This window comes from Monodelphis domestica, chromosome 1 (assembly GCF_027887165.1).
Source record: "Monodelphis domestica isolate mMonDom1 chromosome 1, mMonDom1.pri, whole genome shotgun sequence".
Lineage (NCBI taxonomy): Eukaryota > Metazoa > Chordata > Mammalia > Didelphimorphia > Didelphidae > Monodelphis > Monodelphis domestica.
In genome coordinates, this window is record NC_077227.1 from 182,327,474 (window position 1) to 182,353,916 (window position 26,443).

A 26,443-nucleotide genomic window follows, 5' to 3' on the forward strand; every position below is an offset into this window, starting at 1 on the left:
AATTCACAACTCCACCAGCAATGAATTAATGTCCCTACTTTGCCACATCCCCTCCAGCATTCATTACTTTCCTTTGCTGTTATGTTAGCCAATCTGCTAGGTGTGAGGTGATACCTCAGAGTTGTTTTGATTTGCATCTCTCTGATTATAAGAGATGTAGAACACTTCTTCATGTGCTTGTTAATAGTTTTGATTTCTTTATCTGAGAACTGCCTATCCATTTCCCTTGCCCATTTATCAATTGGAGAATGGCTTGATTTTTTGTACAATTGATTTAGCTCATTATAAATATGAGTAATTAAACCTTTGTCAGAGGTTTCTATGAAGATTTTTTCCCAATTTATTGTTTCCCTTCTGATTTTAGTTATATTGGTTTTGTTTGTACAAAAGCTTTTTAGTTTGATGTAGTCAAAATTATTTATTTTACATTTTGTGATTCTTTCTATATCTTGCTTGGTTTTAAAGCCTTTCCCCTCCCAAAGGTCTGACATGTATACTATTCTGTGTTTACCCAATTTACTTATGGTTTCCTTCTTTATGTTTAATTCACTCACCCATTTTGAATTTATCTTGGTGTAGGGTGTGAGGTGTTGATCTATTCCTAGTCTCTCCCACACTGTCTTCCAATTTTCCCAGCAGTTTTTATCGAATAGTGGATTACTTCTTATTTTTCTAATAATGCATAAGTAGATGAAATAACTTTATAAATTAGTTTTGGGATGAAGGCTCATCTTGTCAAATCACTAAATATGATTGCTACTGATGTTGCTGAAGTATTACCCACACTAATATATATTGGCTATTTTGATGGAGAAACTCATGGAAGTAGAAATAAGGCTTGTTCTTTCAGAAAATCAAAAAATTGATTAGGGGACAATTAGGTGGCTCATTGGATTGAAAGCCAGGCCCAGAGATAGGTCCTGGGTTCCAATCTGAACACTTACTAGTTATATGACCCTGGACAAGTCACTTAATCCCCTTTGCCTAGCCCTTACCATTGCCTTGGAACAAATAGAGATAAAGGCTTTTTAAAAAAAGTGATTACACAGAGAGTCTAATTTATAATGGATACATTTTGGTTTCTAGTGCAAATATTCATATAGTTCACTTTTCAGCATGTTACCATTTTCTTATTTACATGTTTAAATTTATTATTGTTCCCAGATAAGGAAAATATGATTCAAGGAGATTAATAATTATATCATAATATATACAGTTCTTAATATTAGTTTCAATAAAACAAAACCTGAATACTTAACATCTCTTGTTCTGGAGTATTTTGCTTTTTTAATACTTAAGGCTTATTCTGGAAGGACACCTAGTCAAATGAGATGGTTTAGAGTTCCTATGGATGAAAAATTAAACTTTTGGCCAACCCGTCAACTATTCTCTCCAAACTTCAACAAAAGATGCTATCCATTACCAGGGCTCAACTATACTTTAAAAAAAAAAAAAGGATTGAACTATAATTGACATAGGAAGGGAATAAGAGTTCTAACACAATTCAGTTTATTCTGCCAGTATTCATATGACAAACACTAGACTCTAATTGCCTGCCATGTTACACTGTAAGTACTTGGTATACAATGAAAAAATCAGTTCCTATCTTCAAAAAGGTTATATTGGTGAGTAACTATGAGGATCTAGACTAGCATTGTAGCAAAATCAAAGTATTTGATTTTCCAAGAGAATTATATTAAGAAACAAAGGTTAGGAGTAAATTCTAGGCATGGGTGACAACTTGTACAAAGTCAAAGAAACAGAAAACATGTTGTATATGAGGAATCATAATATAACCAGTTTGAAGCAAATGAATATAGATAATTCTAGAAAAGTGGATTGGAGCCATGATGGTTATATTTAATTCTAGAAACATTAGGTTAACAGTGTAGTTTATTGTTCTGAAGTGAAATTACCTTTCAAATCTTGTTGGATCCTTCCAACTTTAAACATCCCAATAAAACCTAAATCAATTTATCTACCAAAGATTAACTTATTAGAATTAGGAGTTGGTTCCATTGCCTTTGTCCTCCTGAGGGTTCAAAACATTTCATTTTCTTGCCAATTCAATGAAGGAGGCAGTTGAGGACATCTTTTCCATCTCTAATTCCTGTTAGATTGAGAATGGAATGTTGGCTTTCTTTGCTATATCACCCATAGCAGCAATGTCTTCATATCACTTCAAAATAGGATTCTGAGGAATTGTCTCCCCCCGCCAGAAGTTTTTAGAAGAATTCACCTCAGCCTGGGCATCACACAGTAGAGCATCCAATATAAGCTTTACTCCTGTCCTATATGAGGTTTAGCTAGGGGGAAGCGAATTCATGGCCTCAGCCTTCCCCTATTTTGTAATCAAGAAGCTCTGTGTCTCTTCCAGGTCCAAAGTAAACTTGGGGGTTAAATGGGTCAAGTGTGGCTCTGAAGCTGGAGACTGAGGTTTGATTTCAGCCAATTTCTTGGATCTATGAGGCAGAGCTATCACTAGAAAATACCATTGGATCTATTACCCAAAGTCAGGACTTTAACTAGTTTGCTGAAGTAGTACTGGTGAGAGGCCCAGAGAAAAGTAAATAGCCCTGCATAGGGACAGGTGGAGGGCAAGAAGGGAGGGATTCCTCAGCTTCTAAATAGCCAGTCTTCTTTGGAAGAGCTGGGAAGTAAAGGTTCTGAAAAAGATTATCAGCCTGGAAGTCACTCTCATTGGGACTGGAAGAGAAAGGATTTCAAAATGGAAATCATCTGCAACTAACTACCTGAATGACTTTGGGCAAGTCACTTCACATCTAAGAGCTTCAATTACATTGTCCATATATTTGTAACAGATGTTACCTAAGGTCTCTTCCACTGCTAAACATGATTCAAGGCCAAGTGATATCATCTAGACGAGATTCCCTGTAAATGTGCCAGGTAGACCCTGAGATACATTCTTTTCTTAGTATGGGGGCAGAGATATCACCTCCAAATGTTGCTCTTGGGGTCCTGGGGAAGAGTGGAAAGCTCCACTTCTTATACTCATAGGGGTCCATCACTTCTGAGATCCTGTAACACTGCCATACCTAACTTGCTTATATGCTTGACATATTCTTTCAATTTGCCCTAAAGATAACCCAGAATTAGAATCTGTATATCTCAGAGCCAGTTAGCACAAGTCTAGTTAATACAAAAATGAAAAGGCCACATTCTCAAGAGACAGGAGAGTGGATCATGAATTGATTAAGAATGAACTCTACCAATAACCATTGTTTGGCACTCATCTTCCCAGAGCTGTTCAGGGAAGGAGCAGATCTTGTTTCCCAGACCATGTTTTGGGCTGTAAATTCTCAATACCTGTTAAAACAAGTAGAGGGTCCCATTCTAGAGAAACCAGAAGTAGGTGTGAGAATTTGAGGAGAGGAGCTAGAAGTGGTCCTTATTCCAGTCGGACTGCTGACCTATTTGTAGTTAGGGCTATGAGAAGAGAAAATGTGGTTATAGGGGATTCAAGATGGTGTGCTTTTATATCACAAAACAGAAGAATTGCTATATCTTCCATACGTGGTGCCAAGAAGGTTCTGGACTATAACGAGAGGAACAGAGACATAACTAGGACGGGGCCACTAGTGAGGGATCCTTGGAATATTGCCCTAGCTATTTTCTAGGAGATGCTTCCTTCTCACAGCAGTCCTTCACCCTGAGGAGAGTTAAGAGATTCCAAGTCCTCACCAGATTGAGCCTTAAATCAAGGATGAAGTAAGCATAGGACTATGATTTTTTTCCTCTCCATACCATGTATAGCTCTGGTACAGTGCAACTTCCAGTTAGCCTGGGAATGAGCAGTAGGCAGGAGTATAACCTCTCACCTGTGTCAAGTAGACCCCTTTAGGCCTCAATTTCTTATAGGGGACTTCCCTTGGGCTTTATTCTCCCTGGGAAGGGTTATATGAAACTTCTAGGTAACCCAGAGGCAAGCAAAAGTATGAGATGTGGGGCCCTGCTCAGGGCAAAGAGGATAAGCGGGGTCTTTGGCCTTCTAGGCCTAGAACCTCAGATATTCCATAGCCCAGGATATACTTTCCTATAGCATGTTCACTCTGGGGTGATGGGTAGACAAGGTACAGGACTGCTTTGAGGTGGGAAGTGGGGGTCCCCTAAACTGACTCCCAGTTCCCTCCACACTGCCCTATTCGTTGTCCAATAGCTAAATTTGCCCCAGATGTCAGAATTCCTAGTTACAGCTCTGGAGAGGAAGAAGAAAAGAGCAAGGTAAGGGCCTCACATTCAGGAAAAAATCCCGAGTCCAGTAATTAATGGGCTCACAGAAACATTTTGTCTTGCATTGGAGTTCCAGCTCTACTACTTACTAGCTGTGTGACCTAGAACAAATCCCTTTACTTCTGTGAACACTCAAATTTTTCATCTATAAAAAAGGGTACTAGATTCACTGATCTCTTATGGTCTCTTACACCCCTTACAAATTTTCACTGTTGAGTACATCCTGGTCCTTCATTCCTGGCAGGTAAAGACATCCAACAGAATAAAGGCGACAGGAGACAGAATTCAAGCAAAACAAATGTTCTGGGATTAAATGGCCTTGCAAAAAAAGCTCTTGTGCTTTTGATTTGGTATAGGTTTTTTCTGCCCTCTGGTTATTACTCAAATGTATCAATGGAAGGTAAGGATTAGGCTTCCAAGCATTTTAGGAGATGCTCACCTTTGACTCCCTCCCACCAAAATGTTCTTTCTCCTCAGACAAACTGCTTTCCTTATCAAAATCAGAATGAAGTTTACATTTAAAGTACCTAGGATATGATAGCTCAAAGCAGAAAGCAATTTCAGGAAATTGTGATTCAGTTTGGGGTCCCACTTTTTGGGAAGGACATCAATAGCTGTAAAATGTCCCAGCATACCCAGGACAGTGAAGGGTCTCAAGACCATGCCATACGAGGTTCAGTTGAAGGAACTGGGATGGTTATCCTAGACAATAGTTGTGGGGGGATTGTGGGAGTTGGGGTCCTAAGCCTGTAACTCACACGGGGTGTTTTCTTGTTCAATTTGACTGAGAGCAGAAGTAGGAGCACAGGGTGGAATTTGAACAAAGGCAGATTTGGACTTAATGCAAGGAAAGACTTCCTAACAATTAGAGCTATGCCAGAGTAGAAAGGGCTGCTATGAGGGGAAAGGGATTTCCTCTCATTGGAGATCTTCAATCAAGTGATAAATGCCAAGAATGTTGCAGAGAGGAATTGTGGACATATAGGGGTAAAGATCTTTCCATGTATCCATTTTCTCATTGGAGTCTCACAACAACTCAGTGATGTAGGTAGTGCAGGTACTATTATCTATTTTATAGATCAGGACTATGACACCTACAACTAGCAATTGGCAGAGTCAGGTCTCAACCCCCACATCTGACTCCATGTGTAGTTTTCATTTCTTTCAGTCATCCCAAGACACAAGGAATCTCCTTCTGCAGCCAATTGAACATATGGGCAAAAAGACTGCTAAGGATGATCAAGATTGGGGGCATGTGAAGACAAGATGAATGGAAATTTAAATGAGATACCCAGAGGAGGGAGATTTTGGAGGTTTCTAAGAATCTCCATTTGTTTTGGAGAGAGATTGGATGGGGCAGAACAAGGACTAAGGGTTGGCAATAAAGGCAACTACTTGTGGCACAGTACACAGTGGTATTAGGCACACAATTTAACATTAACTTTCAAGAATGCATTGATTTTCAGTCATGTGATTCTGTCCCTAAAGACCTGTAGTATTTCTTTTCTGTTATCTGTATGTTACCCTGCCACTTCGGTGCATCTAGGGGATACATAAGGTTATGACCCTAAATCTTGCCTAGGGTATAGTAAGCCCTTTTCTTGGTTCTAGGCAAGAATTCTTTTCAGTGACCTCTATAATCTTTATATTTTCCTCTCCTTGTCAGACTCAGACATGTCTCTGTGGAAGTTTCTGGGACTCCTGAACCCTTCCTGCTGCCTCTGGCCACTGTGTTTGCAAGGGTCCCTCATGTGCTGATTTGTTTGAGATCTCCCTGATCTGGAGATTCCTGGGAGAGCAGGCAAGAAACTGACCTCAGCTCACTGAATCAGAAATTGGGATAATGATGACTGGTATGGGGCAAGAGGGTCCTTTGGAGATCCTTTTACCCAGTTTCACCCTCATATCAGAAGGATGGAGAGTCTCCAAGAGGCCCCAGTGAGTAGCCCCAAGACTAGCTTCCCCCTTGCCTAAGGTCTTCAGATGAGAGACTTGGGTATGTGGGGGTCAATTCTTCCCACTTATCATAGCTGAGCAGGATCTGGTCTGGTTCCTGATTGGAAGAGAAAAAGAGAGAGTAAATTAAATTCAGGTGCCAAGGTACTCATTTCAGTTAGGGCTGCTTGATGATTTCACTAAGCAGTACTCTAGCATGCCTAGAGTGTGTTCCACCTAGACTTCATCCATTTAGTCAATAACCATTGACCTTTTGAAGGGGCATGACACACACAAATATGTAATAGTTATGTATCATATGTAATTTAACTCCATCTAAGAAAAAAATAACAGTGCAAGAAAGGCACAGAGTACCCAATGAGGTCTGAGAAAGGAAAGATCACTGTATTCCTGACAAGTGGGGGTTGGGAAAGATCCACAGAGCAGCTGACATTTGACATCTTTCAAACATTTGGATTTTAAATCCTAGTCTTAATTTGGTGACAATTTAAGGATCATTTGACCATGTAAGAAGAATTCCTCCCTCCTGTGCTTCAGGTAGGTTTCACTGAGCCAAAGTTCTCTCTCCAGGGTACCTGCTCTTCCTCTGAGCACCAGTCCTAAGAGATCCAGGGAACATAGCCTTCAACCATAGGGCTTCCACTTGTCACTACTTTGCCTACTTCTGAATGGGCTTCTCTACTGCCTGAATTCCAACTCAAGGCACCAGACCTCCTAAACTTCCTTAAGTCAGTCACCTTGGCTCCTTAGCTCCAGACATCCACCTCACTAGAACTCTAATTGCCTCTTTTCACTTTTCTGCTGATGCCCCTCCATCATGGTACTATGACTTACAACCACATCCCATTCCACTTTCTATATCTTGCCTTATCACAGGTATATTTCCTACACTCTAATTTTTTATTAAAATAATTCATTATAAACCAGCAAATACACATACACACATACATATATATGTAATATATATATTCAAATTACAAAAAGGATTAAAAGCTGGATGAAAACATAAAAATTATTAAATGTTGTTAAAATGATGTACATTAATTAATTGATCCAAGAGTCCCATCTGCTTCCAAGTCTGATGTTGTTTCTTCTAGATTTTTTTTCTGGCATTATTTTTGTTTATTTAAAACCCTGGAGTCAGTGTATATATTGTTATTTTGATTTAGCTTTCTTCATTCTGTATCATTCCTTATCAGTCTTTACATATTTATCCATAGCCTTTGGGCATTTTTTATGCTTCCTTTGGTACAATAATACCAGGATCCAAGAGTAGAAAAGATCATCAGGGGCCATCAGGAATCCCTCCTACAATATTCCAAACAAGTGGTCATCCATTTAATTTCTGTTCAATTTCTACCTGGTGAGACGGAAACCATTAGTTCCTTAGGCCCTCATTCCACTTTTCTGGATAAAGTTAATTATGAGGAAGTTTTTCCTTAAACAACAAAATTCTCCTCTTTTTAATTACTATTCAATTCTTCTAAGTTTAAATCTGACCTTAAATATTTCCAAACTGTGTGACCCTGAGCAAACCACTTAAATTGTTTGCCCCAGTTTCCTCCTCTGTAAAATGCGGATAAAAGCACCTTCCTTCTAAGATTGTTGTGAAGATCAAATGAGATAATTTTAAAGCACTTAGCAATATGCCCTGGCACATAGTAACCTCTATTTAAATGTTAGCTATTTATATTATTGTTAATTTCCAACCATTTAGTATTTATTTTTCTCCTATGTTTCTCATCATTACTCATTCTTCAGTCCTTCCCACTTACATTTTGCATAGACCCCTGATGTTGGACTTCCAGAAGGTTTCAGCTTCAGTTTTTTCAATTGATATAGGGCAAAACTAGTCCTGGGACTTTAAGTAACTTTTAAGGGTCAATGAGAATAAAGCTGAATTTTTTTAAGTCTTTTTGGTCAAATGAGATTTTTAAAAACATTGGTTCCAAGGCAGAAGAGCAGGAAGGGCTAGACAATTGGGGTTAAGTGACTTGCTGGGCTACATTTAGGAAGTGTCTGAGGTCAGATTTGAACTCAAGCCTCCCTTCTCCAGGCCTGACTCCCAATCTACCTGAGCTACTTAGCTGCCCTGAAATGAGATTTTTAAAAATGTGTTTAAGATGTTCTGTTTTCTCATCTCATGGATTCAACTATAATATAAGTATTCATTCATCTTGCTGGTAGTGGGATTCTGCTTAATATAGCACTGTTTCTTTGATTACTACTTGCTGACACACAATACAATCAGTGAGTTTTCTTCCTCCTCTTGGAGGATAATGAAAAACTTCAACTTTAATGTTCCCATGTTCACTCAAAGCGCTGCCAAATGGGCTTACCCAACTGTAAAAACTGAAATGCCACAGCCTCAAGGCAATGTATTTTCAAGGAATATCTCAGCACCAAAGCAGGTCTCCTGAACTCTATATTAGTCAAGCAAACAATCAATATTTATTAATCACCTACTATGTGCACGAGTTGGGGATATAAAGAAAAAGTAAGTAGTCCCTGGCCTCAAAAAACCTACTAGGGTTTCTTGCTTTCTCTTCCTCAGTCCTTTGGTACTTCTGCATTATCTAAAAAACTTCCTCTCTTGGTTGCTGGAATGCCACTGTGCCCCCATCCTTACCTTTGCCACCAGTAATTACAACTTTAATGTTGAGATCTCTCATAACTACTTGTTGATTGTTACCCTATTCAACAAAACTATTCAAGTTTGTTGCTACTACTGGGATGATGATTTCTAGAGATGGTGTCGTTTTTGGATCGTTGCAAGCTGAGGACGTTGTAACGGTTTTACTGTGCTGAAGAAGTTAGCCCTGGGACACTGGTTACCGGAGAGCATATATTTCCCCTTGGTCGGCCTTAAAAAAGTTCCCAAACCACCCTTCTCTCCGCGTGTGTGTGAAACTTGTTCACTAATTCTTGTTTAGTAGTGGCAGTATTAATAACCATTGTCTAATCGATCCACTTGTCAATTATCTCTTTGGAGGTTTAGGAATGCCTAACCATTTTTTTTGTAACTCAAATAGCATATGTCTTGCATTAATGGTATCAAATTCAAAGAGAAATAAGTCGCTAAACTGTAGATAAGGATCCCTACAACCTCATATTAAGTTAGAAAGTCATATATTAACATAATTTTCTACCACATTTTAATTTTGTTAAATAATTCCCAATTACATTTTAATCTGGTTCTGGCCACTCAGGATTGTTGTGGGCCAGAAGGCTACATCACTGCTCTACATTGTCTTTATTGTTTACCTTTGCAAGCCTTTGGCTTTGCTGCCAAATAGTCCATACCATGGACACTTTGAAGGTCATCTTGTCATAGTCACCAGTCATTCATGAAACAGAGTCTTCGGTGAGTCGTGGTATGCCGGTAAATATCAGTTCTCCAACCCATACTGGCCATTCTCAGGTCAATAAAATCTACCATAACATTATCTATCTATCTTATCTATGTATCGATGTATCTATACACACATATATGAGAGTATACATATATATGTGTACATTTACGACAACACTTTAATAAAAACATTTGAACACTTTAATGTATGCTTATTTCTTAAATCTATTGGATGGGTCACTCTCTTCTACTCCAAACTTCCTATTAAGAAGAGAGCTTGTGGCAGACATTTCATTTCTCACCACGTTATACTATGCTGGGACTTGTCTGACTGACTTCTCCACAGTGCTCCAGGAAGTTCATTATTGGAATAATCTAATTATCCTATAAGATCTTATCAGCCTAGGTATTCTACTTTATCACTACCCTCCACCTCTTTGATTGGAGAGTGTAGCCATAAGCTCCATACCTTCATTTAATGAAGAGAACTCAGCTCAGTTGCAGTATTTTGATACTTTGCCTGACTTCTTCACCATGACTACAAGTAGGGTACTTTTTTTTCTCCTCCCCTTACTACCTCCCACATACCTTCAACTTCCTGTTGTGTTCTTTTTGCCCACATTAGACTGTAAATTCCCCAATTGTCTCTACCTTTTTTTTTTGTATTTTGATCCCCAGTACTCAGCACAATGCTTTACTAGCTATTAACTATTCAGTCACTCATCGTATGAGTTCATACCTCAGAACAGAAAGAAAAAAAAAAAGATTTTGGATAAGCTCCTACAGAAATTTAGTGATCTTCCAACACTTTACTAGACATTTCCATAGTCTGCTCAATTAGTGGGGGGTGAGGGGGAGAATATATTCTTTGCTGAAGTCCTCATCCAGTGCAGGTTTAATTAACAATACAAAAAATCATTACATAGGAAATAATAAAGTTTAACTGAACCGTACTAATAAAAACAATACAGGATGAGACCATCTTGTTTTCCTCTTGGAACCCACTCATGAGGCAAGTTCTTTCCTTCTCATCTGTTCTTTTATCAAGATGCATCTTTGAAATCACCAGTTGTAGACAATAGTTTCTAACTTCTAGCTATCATTTATTTCAACTTTGCAGCCACTACTATTAATCGAATCTAATCTAGGTCCACTTCCAAAGTCGTCACTACATCCAAAAGCTATTTTCAATCACTAAAGCCCTGTCCCAAAGTCAATGCCTCCCATAACCTCTGATGACCCTACTTGCCTCAAGCTTCTTCCTTGATGTCCAATTTTTCCAACAATTTGTCCAAGTCTGTAGTCTCGTTTTTTTATCTTTTTTTTCCTTTCCATTTCTAAAAGAAAAATGTCAAAGTTACTTACTATTACCACTTTATTCTCTATAGCTCTTTTTGAATTTTGGTTAACCTTTACTTTGAATACATAAGGTTATTATGCCATCCATTGTGTATATATTTAAGGTTAACAACTTCATTTTGTATAGTGGCTTAATGAATAATGCACTTTTCTTATCTCTTTATATGATATCTAATTTGACTTTATCTCATGAAAAGATTATAAGTCCCCCTTTAAAAAAATCAAAGAATAACATTTTATTTCTGTCTTACTTAAATCTGTAGCTATCCTTAGGTCTAATGTAAATTTCTTGTAAACAAATGTTTTGCATTGGCTAGAAACTATTGCACTGAGGAAAGAAGGCAATATTGTCAACTATTGCCAAGGTGAACAAGGTTATAAATTCTCAAGGTCTATACCATATTTCCTCCCCTTCGTACAGAAATAACATAGTATATATCACACTTGTCCCTATGGTTACACTTTTATTCAGTGATAATTTATTTTTCACTCATTGAATTCCAATTTAAGATATAATAATTTTCCCCTCCCCAATATTTTCCCTTTCTTCTCAAGATTAACTTTCTCTTTCTATTTTATGGAATTTCTCCTCAATCCCTAGCTATTATTTCCTCAATGTCCCTAATTACACATTAAAGAGACAATAGCTATCTTTTTTTCTTACAACATATAAAACTCTATTAGTCATCCCTTAGTGTAGTGTTTTGGTTTTCATTTTACCTTGTGAGGGTTCTGCTTTGTGGTGGGTTTGAATTCAAAAGGCCTTTCCAAACTAGTTTATTTTTTTCCAGAAAGCTGTGGAATTCTTTTTATGAAAAATCAATTTTCTTCTTATAACAGAATATGTTCAATTGCCGAATGGACAATAGGGCAAACAGGTTGAAGGATGATTTTCTTTGTTTTAAGGATTTCACATTCTAATATCTTTTAATTTCTTGTCCTCTGTGAATGCGATTGAATGATATAATTTGGTCATATTTTATCTTTGATTAGCTTCTCCCTACCTACTTATAATATTCTTTTTGTCACTGAAACTCTAGAGCTGACTACTGTATTTCTGATTTATTTAATGTGATTGCTCTTTCACATTTTCCTATAGATGTTATCAATCTGAACCTTGTACTGGGCTTCAATTCTCCTGAGAAAATTTCAAATATGATTCTTGTGTTTTCTCACCAGATTCAGTCCTTTGTTAATTTTCCTTGCACAAATCTTCATTCATGTGTGTTTTCAAATTTTGTTTAATGTGCCACATGCATTTTTGCTTCCTATTAGTGTAATTGTATCCCTCAAGGAATCTAATAAGAATTTCCACTGGTTTTTCTAGGCTCTCAAATCTCACATATTTTTATTACTCTTAAAAAATGTTTTTCCAGATCTTTATTTATGGTTTTACTAATTACTTTGAACATTTTTGCAGAAGATCTAGATTTGCTTTTGAATCTCTTGTGATTGTGGTAGTTTCCTCTCATGACTTCTTTGTTTCACAACATTTATTCATGGCATTCCTGGCTTTGCTTACTCATTTTTTTGGTTACTCTTTTCATTTTTTTTCAGATGAAAAAGGCTTTTCCCCTCACATCCCCTTTTTATTTTTCTTTTTGCTTTAAAAAAACAAATTTCTCACTGTTTTAGGATGATGAATAGGAGGAGTTGGGACTTGTTCCTAACCATTCCCCATGGCATCTTGCTTAAATTCCTTGATCAAGTTATTCTTAGAGAAATCATTCTTTAGGTGGGTAGGTAGAATATTGATTGGGTGCTGGCCATGGAGTTGGGAAGACCTGACATTGTGCCTCATAAGTTCATTATACCTCAGTTTTCTTTATCTTAAAATCAGAAGGTTGGGTCCAGTTTTTCTAGTCCTTTTTATCTTTAAAACTATGAATGGTGTAAAATAATTTTAAGGAATATTTTAGGTATCATCTTGAATACTTTGTTTTTATATATTTCAGTACCAACATTCAAAATGAAAAAATTTATATTAAAAAGTTTACTAGTAATTTTCTATTTCATAAAGAGTGCTACCATAGCCTCTATGACACACCTGTGTTTCCCAAATTCCCCGTAGAGTTAATTTTTCTGTCTAGATGGTACACAGTATATGATCATAAAGTTACAGTTCATCTCTTCCTCTATTGATCTTTACCCAGAAACTTTTTACTATGGTTCCTCATGTTTCTCAATTTCCTCACATGAGGATATGTTTTTAATGTAAAATGGCAGTTCATTTCTTTTTTAACTATTTTGTTCTTCTTTGAGTAAGATCTAAACATCCAGAGCCCCATGCCAACAATGATTTCCATCCCTGGAAGGGTAATGATTCTAGAGGACTGTACATCTATTTTCACTTCAAAGGTCAAATGGCAGTTTGTGTCCCTTGTTTGTTTTTATTCCTCTTCTGACAAAATTGCATTTCTCATCAGCAGAGCTATCTTATTTGAGTCTGACTACAGTATATGATCATCTATTAGTATTGTTATTGTCATTCAGTTATCTCAGTTATGTCTGACTCTTCATGACAAAGACGATCATTTGGTTATTTGGACAAAGATACTAGAGTGATTTTCAAATTCCTTCTCCAACTCATTTTACAAATGAGAAAACCCAAGGTCACACAGCTAGTAAGTGTCTGAGGCCAGATTTCAACTCAGTAAGATGAATCTTCCTGACTCCAGGCCTGGCACTATACCCCTTCGCTGAAATTATCTTATTTGAGTCTGATTATAGCCTATGTTAAATTTTAAGGGCCAATTAGTCCTTGGAGTCAGATTCTGCTTGGATCCTATTGATACACTGTACTTCAGCACACACACACACACACACACACACACACACACACACACAGCGCAAGGAAGATTTTTTTGTATTCATGGTTCTGCAAGAACATTCTTCTTCAATTTTCTTTTCTAAGATATCTAAATTTTCTCTGGAGGCCAGAAATCAATCTTTTGGCCTTTTTGTTTTATCATCAATTTCACTAAGGAATTTCTTAGGTACTGGGAAGTATCATGGTATCAATATTTGCAAAGGAATCACTGTTTATAGAACAAAGGGCAGTGGATACAGTCATCAGAACTATCTCCCCATTGGAGTCCTGACTTTGTCAAAAACCAAGTTGTGATCATGGGCAAGTCACTTAATTACTCTAAATAGTGTTAGTGTCCTCATGAGGAGTTTGTCACAGATGAACTTTAAGGTCTATTCCATCTCAATTGAATATGAAGCTATGATTTTTCCCCCCTGGGGTTAGCAGGAATTGGCTATGGTTATATCTTTGATTGGTGAGGTGACAGAGAGAAAGTATTCAAAATGCTTCCAGGGTATGGCCTCTCTTGGAGGAAATCGATAGATTTCCCTCCTAGCCTGTAATGTGGGGATCCAAATTTTGCCATGTTTTAATTTAACTTATGTACAAACACTGTCATAGTTTGTGGAGAGAACTCTGTGACCTTAACTAAATTCTTTGGCTCTTGTTTGTGGACCTCAGGGTTTTGGTAGGAAAAGACCACTTATTTCATACCTTGTGTAAGGCATGTGGAAAAAAAAAAGATATCATTGTACTAGTTAAAAAACTGAGATGCAAATAATACCCTGGATAATGACTAGAGATGTTTTAGTGTAGAATCCTCCCTTCTAAGAATAAAAGATTACTGTATGAAAAGACAGGTAGCCTATTCAGACTCCACAAAACCTGAGTGATCAACCACCCCAGAAGAAGTCAGACAAATGCTGGAGAGGGATCTTGTGAGGCTGTAAGATGCTTCTGAAGGATCACAGTGAAGCAGGGAAAGTAGTCTGGATCACCCTGAATTAGAGATGGAGAGGGAAAGAAAGCAGAGTACATGGAAAGGGAAATTATTCTGGAGTTCAGAGGACCTAAATTCTAATTCTGAATCTGTCACTATTTGAGGGCTGAATGTATGGGTGTGTGAATGTGTGGTGTATATAATGGCAGGAGGGGGGAAGGAGAATAACTATGCCTCAGTTTCTTTATCTATACAGAAAACCCAAAGGTTTAGTTCTAAATTCACATGGTATTATTTATGGTTGGGAGAGTGGGAGTGGAGGGGGTTGGAATCAGTTTTTATTGAGCCTAAATGGTCAACACATGTTTTCAAATTTATATCATTACTGTGCACATGATGTGCAGTGAATGTTTTTTTTTTAATTCATGTTGCTACTCTTTAAAGAGTTTCTTTTGAATCCATACTAGCTTTGCCCTTATTTGTGTGATCTTGGATAAACCAACTCCCTTCTCCTGGCCTCAGATTCCTCACCTTCAAATTGAGTTGTTTGGACTAGATGATTTCCAAGTTTATCTCTAGCACAATGATTCCATGGTTTCTCTTGATTGCTAACTACTTTTTCTCTATGTAGTTGAGAATATAGGAAAGAAAAAAAGCAGCAGGAACATGATCATGGGAAATATCAAGAAAAAGAAATACAATTCAATTTAGTTTAATATAGAAGATGAGTTAGGCAGAGTGGCATCCTCAGTAAATGGAATCAAGACCAAAAGTAAATTGGGTAAAGGTGGAGAAAGAGGAGAAATACAGAAATAAATGGGACTCACAGCTTGGGGATTAGGGGAAAGCCTTGGGGCAGAAAAAAGAATGAATGTTGCCAGGAATGACATTATTGCCTCCACAGCTATAGAAAGAACACTTGGTGTACTTCTATAGTGAAAACTTTCAAGAGGATAGGTCTAATCAGAAGAATCTGTTACCCCAATGATCCCAACTCTTATCTTATTCCTTCAGAAGGACTAGGAATCACAGAATCACACAATTTCAGAGTTGAAAGGAAACTCAAAGTCCAACCCAAACATGAAAAAGCATGTCCCTTTCACCTATGTCATCTAATGGTCATCCAGCAGGATGACTTCCCTCTAACCTCCAGCAAAGAAAAAGCAACTACCTTCAGAGGCAGTTCGTTTCACCTTAGGGGTAGTTTGAATTGTTAGAAAGTTTGTCATTACAACACATCTAAATTTTCCTCTTTGCAACTTATACAAATTGCTCCCATTTCTGCCTTCTGAGGGAATACATAAAACTAGTCTAATCCCTCAACCACAACCGTCTTTTAAATATTTGAAGACAGGTACTACACTCTCCATGAAAGCTAAATAACCCCAGTTTGTTCCCTTATTTTCATATGGTCCAGCCTCAAAGCTCTTTTTGCCATGCTAGCTATCCTATCCTGGATATTCTCCAGTTTACCAATCTCCTTCTTAAAATGTGGTCCTTAAAATAATATGCTAAAAATTTGGCCCAAGGGCAAGGTAAAATAGGTCTATCACCTCCTAATTCCGGGAAGAAATCATCACTCTCAATGTAGTTGAAGATTATATTAACTTTCTTGTCTATCATACCATACTATAACTAATATGGGTTGCAGGGTGACACCATGGAAATAGCACTGGTTCTAGAGTCTCAGAATTCTACTTTGAATCATGTCTCTATCACTTAATACCTGTGTGATCTTGTGCAAAACACTTATCTTACATATGTCTGAATTCCTCATCTATAAACTGAGGAGGTTGGACTAGATGATCTTTTTAAATGTCATTTCTAATTCTAAATTTATAATTATATTAAGCTCAGAAGAGAGATCTGGATAGGAAATGTGCTGGGGAAAATTTTTGGAAAGTAATGTTTCCAAAAAGTAGAATTCTGAATTAGTCACCATTCAGAGGGAACTGATCAGTAAAGATTCTTGGGACCCCTGCTGATATATATATTCTTGGGAAAATATATAGATAAAGCACAAAAAGAGATTAAGGAAGAGTGGTAGAATGAGAATGGTTTAGAGTGAGAAAGAATAGTAACTATCACATTGAGAACTGCCTAGGATCAAAAAACCTGAAAAGAAATTCTGAATCATTTACGGAGGAACTGAAAGCCTTAGTTTGAGGCTAGAATTGAAGAACTTATAAAAAAATGGAGGGGGAGGTCAAAACAGTAAACAGAACTCAGAGATCCAAAAATTCTAGATAGAATCTTCAATATTTTACTTTATTGGAAATATATATGTGGCATTCTAGTTCAGGGTTCCTTACCTTTACCCTTCTCTATTCATGCTTTAGATAGGCCTCTCTTCCCATCCTTTCTCCTCCATCCTACTCTCCAATTTTTATCTTTTTATTCTGTCTTCCTACATTTCTGTGTCAATTTCTCTGGCTCTGATATCCTTTTCCTTCTTCTTTTGGGCCTTTCCTTTCTCCATTCCTTCAAATTTTTGCTCTCTCCAGAGGTATGGTAAAACAAAATGGTTCCTAAGTCCCAGCAGAAGTCATAATAGTAAGTGGTTTGCAAATAATGGTTTCTCTTTTCCTTTCCGCTTTTCCAGAATAAAAACACCTGATTCCATAGCATTTTCTGCTATTGTTTAAAGAGGGAGGAGGTCTTAGTTACTTTGTTTGGAAGTCTCATTTTAAGTGACACTCAGCTTCAATGTCCCCATATTCTATAGCCCAGTCAACACCACAAAGGTCTAGTTCTGACACAATATTATTAGTTTCAAGAGAGAAAATGATAAGTACTGGTTGATAGCTTACTTCTTCCTCTCTTGGGGTTTGAAATCCCCTACTCTGAATTTTCTGTCCTCAAAGGGCACTTCTAGGGAGAAGGAGAGGGAGCAACGAATGAAAAAAAATTGGGTGGGATTTTCATTGGCATTTTATGGGCCTCCAGAACAGAAGAAACTCCATCTCAGTCTGGATCATCAGAACGCCAAGTCCCCAGCACCAGCCTCGCCCTTGTCCTGATCCTGTATGAGGTAGAACTAAGATAGAGCAATCACTCCTTATTTTCTAAAAAGTCCTATTTCTCCTCTCACCCCACAGTCAGCTCAGCAGAAGCCATTTGGGCAAGGTAAGCTCATCACTGTTGCAAAAGTTGTACCTGTGACGGAACAGACTAAAGTATATTCTGAGACAAAGGGAAAAGGCTATGGTATATATGAGGTAGAGCTGCAAAGGTAAACTAGCATCATGTACCCCCTACCTTCAGCCCCAGTGGGTTCAATCATCATGCACCAAAGCATTGGCACCCAGTCTTCCAATGAAGAAAGAGAAGTCCAATGTGAAGAGAAAACCATCCAGGCCCTCCCAGAAGGGGAATCAGGGCTTTAGGAGGCACCCAATAAGGAAAAGTACTCTTTGGTCCTTCCCAGGATGTGGAGGACAAGCCCTGTGAGGTACCCAAAAAGGAAGAAACAGTCAAGTTCTCCTCAAGAGAGAGGACAAAGAGAAGCCAAGTCTTCTAGGTGGCCCCTGATTTGCATATTTCTCCTTTGGGGAGGCTGTTGGGGATCGGGAAGCAGATTTTGGCTATTGGCTATCAGGTGAGGTGATGCTGAATCAAAGAGGGCCAGAAAAAGATCAGAGGAAAGTGCCTTAAGGTAGAGCTTTGGCTTCAAGCCTGAGCCTGTAGTCATGAACAAGGTGGACTCAACTTATCAAGCTCAGACCTAACATCATTGACCAGAGGCCCAGCATCATCAAAGATATGCCTAGGGCTCCAGCAAATAACCAGACAGCAGTAACAGGCAACTTGACATCCTCAGCAGGGACAGCTGCTGCCCAGTGCCAGCCCCATAGCCCCAGCCCCAAGACATCATTGGCAGGCTAAGCCGTGGGTTGGGAGAGCCACACGGAGGACCTAGTGCCCTTCCATGAGAACGCTGCTCACCCTATGTCACCTCCACTCACCACCAGCCACCAACTACCAGATGCCTCAACACCCATTGAAGCTGAAGAGACACCAAAGAGCCCAGGAACATCTGTGATAGCAATGAATGATAAGGGGGTCCAAGGGCAGGAGAAGTAGCAGCAAGGGAATCTGAGAAATATCGTTCCTCTAGAAGAAGAGAAGAACAGGCAGGACCGCCAGGAAACGAGGCCCACAGAGTGGCCAGGAGAGAGAACCTGAATCCTCCCTCTCTGGACAAGGAGGAAAGCTTAGGTCCCCTGGCAACTAAGTAGATTCCTAACCGCGGAGTCATTTTTTTTTAATTAGTCAACTTGGAAAGGACAACTCTGGATTAGCTATTAATTCATAATCGGTCCAGTTGTAAAGTCCCATCATTCTAATCGTTTGAGAGCTAGAGATAAGGGGCACCTTATCAACCTCAGATCCCCTGGTTAGGTCCTAGGAAGGGGCACCTAAGAGCCAGGCACAGCCAAGGATACTTCCCTTCCTTGTCAGAGCTTGCCAGGCAGGGGAGGTGGGGAGTGGGATTGCCTCTCTGAACACTGCTCTGACTCCCAGGCCTCTGGGAAGGGCAGAAAATTCAACTTCTCATGCTCACAGCCTGAGATGACCAAGGAGGAGGAAGAAACAGGAGACAAAACAAGTGAAGACCGAAGGAAAAAAAATGGCTGCCCAGTAGCTCCAGGCAAGAGGTGAGCCTCAGAGGGGAAAACTAAGAACAGTGGGTGGAAGTTGCAGAGGGTCAGATTTCAGCCCAATATAAGGACAAATGTCCTAAAAATTAGAGTTGTCCAAAAGTAGAATGTGCTGCCTCAACAGACAGTGAGTAAATGGGTTCCTCATTGAGTAAAGTCTTCAAGAGAATACTGGAAGACCCCTGTTTTGCATTCTCTTGAGGGGATTGCTTATACAGATCTGGGCTGGATTAGATGGCCCCCAAAGATTCTTTCCAAATCAGGGACTTTGATACTGTTGGACCTCATGAATCCTTCTGGGTACCTATTCAACCTGGTGGGGTCTCTAGGCAACATTATCTCAAGTGCACAAATATTTCTCTTACCCAATGGCAATACCTGGGCATTAAGAATGCACTAAATTGCCTAAAGAGGAAAAGAAAGGAGAAACAGAATGGTGGAGTGGGGGATGCTCTTATGTCATGAAAATGTAGATGTGAGGCTAGTCTTTGGGACAAATTTGTGAGGAAACATTTGTCCAGGGGACAAAAAGCTCAGGAAAATAATAACACTTTGACTAGATTTCCTTCCCTATTCTTCCCCAAATTCTTTTCCACACAGCATTTTTCTTTCTTTTAGTGATACCACCTTTCTAGCAGTTATGCTTCAATTTATCATCTGTGATATGATGTGATGGATGTGGGCTCTGATTCCCTCTCCCTGCTATTTTCCTAGCTAACCAGACTAAACATCTTGTGGTCCGCTTTGACTCTTCTTTGCCTGCTCTCATGACAGCAAGAAGTCAACATGCTCAAAAAAGGAGACCATGAGAATCACTAGAGGAACCAAGAACTGAAAGTCTCATTCACTGGGAAGAGTTCAAGAGTTATTTGTCAAAGACCACCTGAGGAAGTGTAGAAATGTCCAGGTAGAGACAGAGTTATCTACAATCCCATGCATATATCAGGAATATTTATATGTCTCAAAGTGGTGGTGTTAGCCTTGGCATGTCACCATGCCACTCTGAGAAGGCAACAGTCTCTGAGCATTCTGGAAGGATCATAAATATAAGCAAAGGGAATCCAATATTCCCAGAAGAGAGTTCAGGGTCATGCAAGTCACCATGAATTGCTTGTGACTCATTAGTAATGCTGATTGATCAATGTTTTGTTAGAGGCCATGGAGTACGTAAGGTACAGTGGAAAGAGCACTGGATTTGGAGTCAGAGGGTTTGAATCCGAGCTTGTTTGCAAGTCAAATTACTCAAATTCTTTTAGGGCCTCAGTTTCCTCATCTGCAAAAAAAAGGGGGTTAGACTAAATGATCTTTTTGATCCCTTCTAACTCTAACCTATAATCCAATAAGACTATAAAGGTGCTGTTCAAAGGATAAATATATCATTTCAAATTGGAAGTTGTGGAGTTAATAAACAGGATGAGTAAAGGGTATATATAGCTTTGCTCTGCTCCTCAGACAATCTCCAGGGAGCAGGAAGGTACATTTTTTGGTTCTCAAATGAATGCTACAGTTATGACTACAACACAGATCTTAATTCTCCTGTAGTCTTAAAAGGATAAATATTGGACAAAACAAAAGATGGTCTTTAAACTGGGGCTAGGAAAGTTTTGATTTGATTCTTATTCAGGTACAGGTTGTATTAGTTGACCTGTGCTACAACAGAAAGAGAGTGGTATGGAAGTCAGAGGATCTGGGTTCAAATACTGTCTCTGAGACTTATTCCTCATGAGAACTTGGACAAATCACTTAATCTCTATGGGTTTCAGTCCCCTCATCTGTAAGTTGAAGGGTTGGTTGGACTAGATGGCTTCTAAGCTCTCTTCCAGCTCTAAATCTATGATCCTGTGATCCTATGACCTCTGAGACTGTGATTTAGTACCATGTACAATATATGTGCTTCTCCAGAATCCTCAAAAGCTCCAAGGATCACTGATTTCCATTCTATGGGTAATCTCTTCACAGATTCAGACATGACAAATTCTATCCATATTCCTATAGACAATCTTCATGAGTTTGCTGTGGTCAAAACAGCAGCACCTGTTGACCACTATACTGGTGATGAGTTTCAGTGAATTTTACTGCTCTGATCAAGCATGGTTAAAATACTATTTAAGGAAATTCTTGTTCAAGTACAGTTTGGACTAGACAACCCAGAAGGTCCTTTCCAACTCTGAGATTCTGTGATTGAGAAACAGTCCATAATGAGACCTGAATTTTATGTCTTTTCAAATTTCTAAGGATCTACCAAACTGTACATACTTCTTGGCTGTCACCTCCAATTTTAGAGGATATCTAAAAGTAAAAAAGAAAAAGTTGTGTGTGTATCTATATAGATACACATGTGTGTATATATATACATATATACATACATACATATATATTCAGGGATTAATTGAAAATCATTGTGAGGATTTTTTTCATTATTTTGGGGACAACTAAAAGAAACCTAAATTATCCATGGTTGTTATGAGGCATTTTGTATGTAAAAATATTTTTGAAACCTTTGCTATACAAATGTTAGGTGTGGAAGTTAAAATAGTCTAAAAAGTGAGAAGCTGGCTGCTCAAAACCTTTTCATACTGGCAAGAAACCTAGTGGATTCTCCTTATATTAAAACTTGACTTTCAACTCTGCAGCCTGAGGAACTTCATTGTATTAGCCCAGTCAGAGATGATTAGTATCTGAGAATCAGAGTTACATGATTAAAAAATCACAAAAGGTTGGTAATCCAAAATCACAAGAGGTTGATAATCCAGGATGTCAATTTGTTTTCATCAACAGCAGAAGATTATTACAGGCATAAGAATTAGAAACAGTTATCTGAATAAAACTTCTTCATATAAATCCATGTAAAATGCATACATCTGAGAGAGTTTTAGGTCCTTATGGGACCTTTACATCCAGTTACAATAGCTTGATGAAAAGCCTCCATTCTAAGTTATTTCTCTCTTAAGAACTGGTGTTGGTTATATAGAATCAATGCTGAATAAACACTGACAAATTCTTACTTTGGGGCTCTCTCTTTTTAAGTTAATATAGACTATGGCTCTAATATGATGCATGTTTAGATACTCTGGAAGAGATCACAGTATATTTTACTTTTTGGACTAATGTCATCCTAGTTTCATCAGCAAAAACAGAAAACTGGAAGATGAGATCAGACAAGCTATGGAGGAAGAGAGAATGATGCTATGATGACAAATACAGGGGGTTAGCCTTGGCAAAGAGAAGAAACACATTAACTTTGTATAGAAGAGCCACTTCTGTCTCTAAGACTAAAACAAAGGAGAAAAACATTGGTGAAAATGTAAAAGATATTGATGTGAAGGAGAAATGAGAGAATTCATAAAGGGTGGACTTGATCTACAAAGTAGTCAATTTAGGCCTGTTTGAATTCTTAGCCACTAAAAATGGAGTTCACCAAAAATGAGACTTTGGTCCCAAATTGTTTAATATTCTTGTCCATTACCTAGAATAAGGCTTATCTTTTCAAAATTACAGGAGATGCAAAGCTTAGAGAGGGAGAATATCTAACTTATTAGGATGACTGAACTGGATAAAAAAGGTTTTGTCAGTCTGACTTATGGGAGTTCACCCCAAGAGACAATGAGACCAGAGTGAGATAGTATAGCAATGCTTTAATGGAGGGAAAAAACAGCAAGGGGGATTTCAATGCCAGTATAGTAGGCTATAGAGTCCCATAGAGAGGTGGGGTGGAGAAGAAAATAGTAAGGAGGAATCCAATGCCAGTAGTGATGGCAATGCAATCCTACTCAGGTAGGGGGATCATGAGGTCTTATAGCATTAGGGGGTTTCAGGAGTAATACAACTTGGGTTGCCTCTATTGGTTCTCTCTGGGGAAGGTGAGCTACTTTGATTAACTTCATTGGATGTTCCTGACAGGGGTAGGATGTTGTTGGCAACCATTTTGTTGGCTCTCTGTTGCCTAGTTGGGGTTTATAAATTTTCTATTGCTTAGCTGGGGTTTGTTAGTTTCCTGTTGCCTAGTTGGGGTCTCCAGGTTTATCATTCCCACCATTTTCTTTGTATAAAAAAGAAAAAATAGAGGTAGAAGATGGGGGTGGGGGTAGAGATTTCATTGGTTGTTTTCTGGGGGGAGGGGTAGTTCTCAGGAATGGAAAGTCCCAATGTTCAGCCATGCAGGAAAGGTGTTGCTGGGTCATTTGTCCCATGCCTTAGGTAGGTGGTGGTGGGGCTTTCCGTTTCTGTCCAGAAGTCTGTCAGGTTTTAACAGGTTAGAATGATTAGCTGAGGCAAATGTGAAATGTAGAGACTAATTCCAAAAGTAAAATGGACAATCATAGGAGGCAAAAGTCTCCCTACTTACTAGAGGTCTTCATAGGAAGGCTGGGCAATTATTTGTGAGGTTATAAAAGGAGTTATTTTTCCTCAAATATGGCTTGGCGAAGATGATCTCTGAGACTTCCTTCCATCTATGGGATTCTGTAATCCTAGGGAGGATCAATGCATTATCTTGATAATTCAACAGTTTTATATTTTTATAGTTTTCAATAGATTTGTATTAGTTTTCATTTTTCACATACTCTATTTTTTATTTTTGCAAGTTATAAAACGTGAGCTTTGCCTGCTTTGTGGTTTATTGGGTTCTATGCACTGACCAACAAACAAATACTTTTTAAATCAGTAGTGGTGTGGGCTGGCTGGCAGTGGGTAGTAAGGAGTAGTAATAGGACTGGGACCCTCATATTCTACAATCTTGCATTTTTCACTAGTTAGCACTAGTTAAACATCAACTGCAACACCTGCAGTTTCAGTATTACCCAAACATGAATTGTAGATTGTTTAGTTATCTACTCTGTGTACCAGATCTGTAATGTTCTACGCTAGGCATCAGCTTTGTACCTGTTCTGTTTTATTAACTACTTATATTGTTTTTAGAAATAATTAATTACCTATAGTGGTCCTCCAATGTACCATACCCCCTTCTTCATGTTCCCACTCTGGAAGGGCATCAAGACCTCTCCCTGACAAATGATGACAAGGTAGACAATGGAGGAGCCTCCACCAGAGTTTGGAAAGGGAGATGCCAAGCTCCCAGACCCCCAATAAATATATCAACCCTGATCCATGGGGTGTGGTAGCTCCACCCCTGGGGGAAGCTGCCACCCTATAGCAGAGCTACTCTACACTATCAGGTCCAAAGAGGCTACTCTTCTAGCTCCTGGGCTTATCCATCAGGTCTAGGGCTACCTGATTAGCCCTCAGACTATTCCACCTGCAATTATACCACCATAAACCACCTATTCTTCAAATAAAATTCCTTTATGACTTCTGGACCTATTCTTGGTTGAGATCCTGCTACAGACTTGGGTGAGTTTCTCCCATATCAATAGGAATAATATTAATCTTAGTCTGTAAACAAAGCACTGTGCTAAGCACTTGGGACAGAAAGATTCAAGTGCGAATCTCTGCCTTCAAGAACCTTAAATATGATTATATTACAATGGTATGCCTACATAAAGAATATTAAAATTTCTAAGCACTTCCTGAGTGACACTGGTTTCCATTCTACAAGTTGCTTTCTGGTAATTGAGCTTCCCATTCCTCCTTTGACTCCCCAAATACAAATATCAATTTAGATCTATTTTTTCTATATTTGGAGACAACATATGGAAGGAGAAATCTTCTTATTGGGACTAATTGAATAAGAAAGTTTTTGTTATAAGAGAATTTATAATTTTGAGAGATGATGAGGATGGGGGAGATAATGAAGAACATATAGAAAAGAATGGATGTGATTATTCTGTTAGAAAAAGATAAGAAGAAATTTAAATATGGGGATTATTCAATCCAAGGTTATCCTTCACTTGCATTGTGGGAATTCCACAGTTTTTGGAAGCTTCCTTTTGGGTTGTATCATTTGGTAGAAGTTCATTCAAATTTCTTGGCTTTATTTTTTAGCAATTACATGTACTGACAAATTTCCATATAAGTTTTTCCAAGTTTTATGATCAAATTTATCTTCCTCCCTCCTTTTCCTTCCCCCTCCTGGTGCTAGCAGGTGATTGAACCTGGGCTATATGTGTATTCTCATACAAAACACACCTCCATTATTTCTTGTCTTTGGTATTTCTTTCTCCCTCTCTATTTGACCTAGGGCAAATTTTCAAAGACACGGGTATGGTATTTGACTTGGAATAGAAATATAAGAGAAGTCTTATAAGCTAAGTGACTGTTGAAGTTCTGTTTTGAAACTGCTCTTTCATGTGTTGCTGAACTGAAGAAAGTTTTGACAAATTCTTTGTAATCAACAAATCAGAATCACAAAATTGTCTCACTAATGAACCTTAAAGTTTTTTTTTGTTTTTGTTTTTTGCATTGGGATGCAATCCAGCCACTAGTCTCTATTTATCCTTATTGGACATAGCAGCAACATCTCTGGTCCTATGAAGCATGGCAGGTATCAGTGTTTGGAAAGGAATCAGACAAGAGTGGGCAGTGGAAAGAAAGCTGATCTTGGAGTTCAAAGACCTAGGTTTGAGTTGCTGTTGGACCACTTAATAGCTGTACTCATGTGTACTTTCTCTTCCCGGGTCTCAGTTTCTTCATCTGTAAAAGAAAACTGGTAATAAGTGATCTCTAAGGTCACTTTCATCTATAAAATCTAATGATTAGCCATGAATTTCAGTTCTATTATGAGGGGATATTTGGTTTTGATGAATGCCTGATACCATTTTTATTGAGTCTATTGGGTCATATAGATGAGTCAAATTGATGTGATTTTCAGTGGCTCAGAACTTTGCTCTGAGTAATGCCTTAAATGGAATATTTTATTATCTTGCCCAATGGAAAGGATATCTCAAATATATGTTGGATTTAGACTTTTAAAATTGCAAACTCTTATTTGAGTAGAGGAAAGTGCAGAAATATAAGAAAAAAAGAAAAGCAAGTTTCTACTCTTTCTATACTACTGACTTGGACAATAATGTCAGTGAACTTCTCCAGGACTGTTTGAATTTGGTGACCATATCTTATTCTGTGATTATATGATCTCTCCACTGCTAATTACTCCTACTTCATGTGATGGGAAAGGGAGAAAGAGCAGAGGAGCAGGTGGCATGTGGCAAGGGGAGCAG

General features: G+C 38.4%; 1 protein-coding gene across 1 annotated transcript in view; it reads right to left on the bottom strand.

Moving 5' to 3' along the window:
• Positions 1-33: 33 nt before the first annotated feature.
• LOC103096141 (protein FAM170B-like) overlaps positions 34-26,443 on the bottom strand; it is a 269,561-nt gene continuing 243,151 nt past the window's right edge. The window contains exon 7 of the mRNA XM_056810153.1: positions 34-10,896. The gene's annotated coding sequence lies outside the window, so the exon portion shown is untranslated. The remainder of the gene's footprint in view (positions 10,897-26,443) is intronic.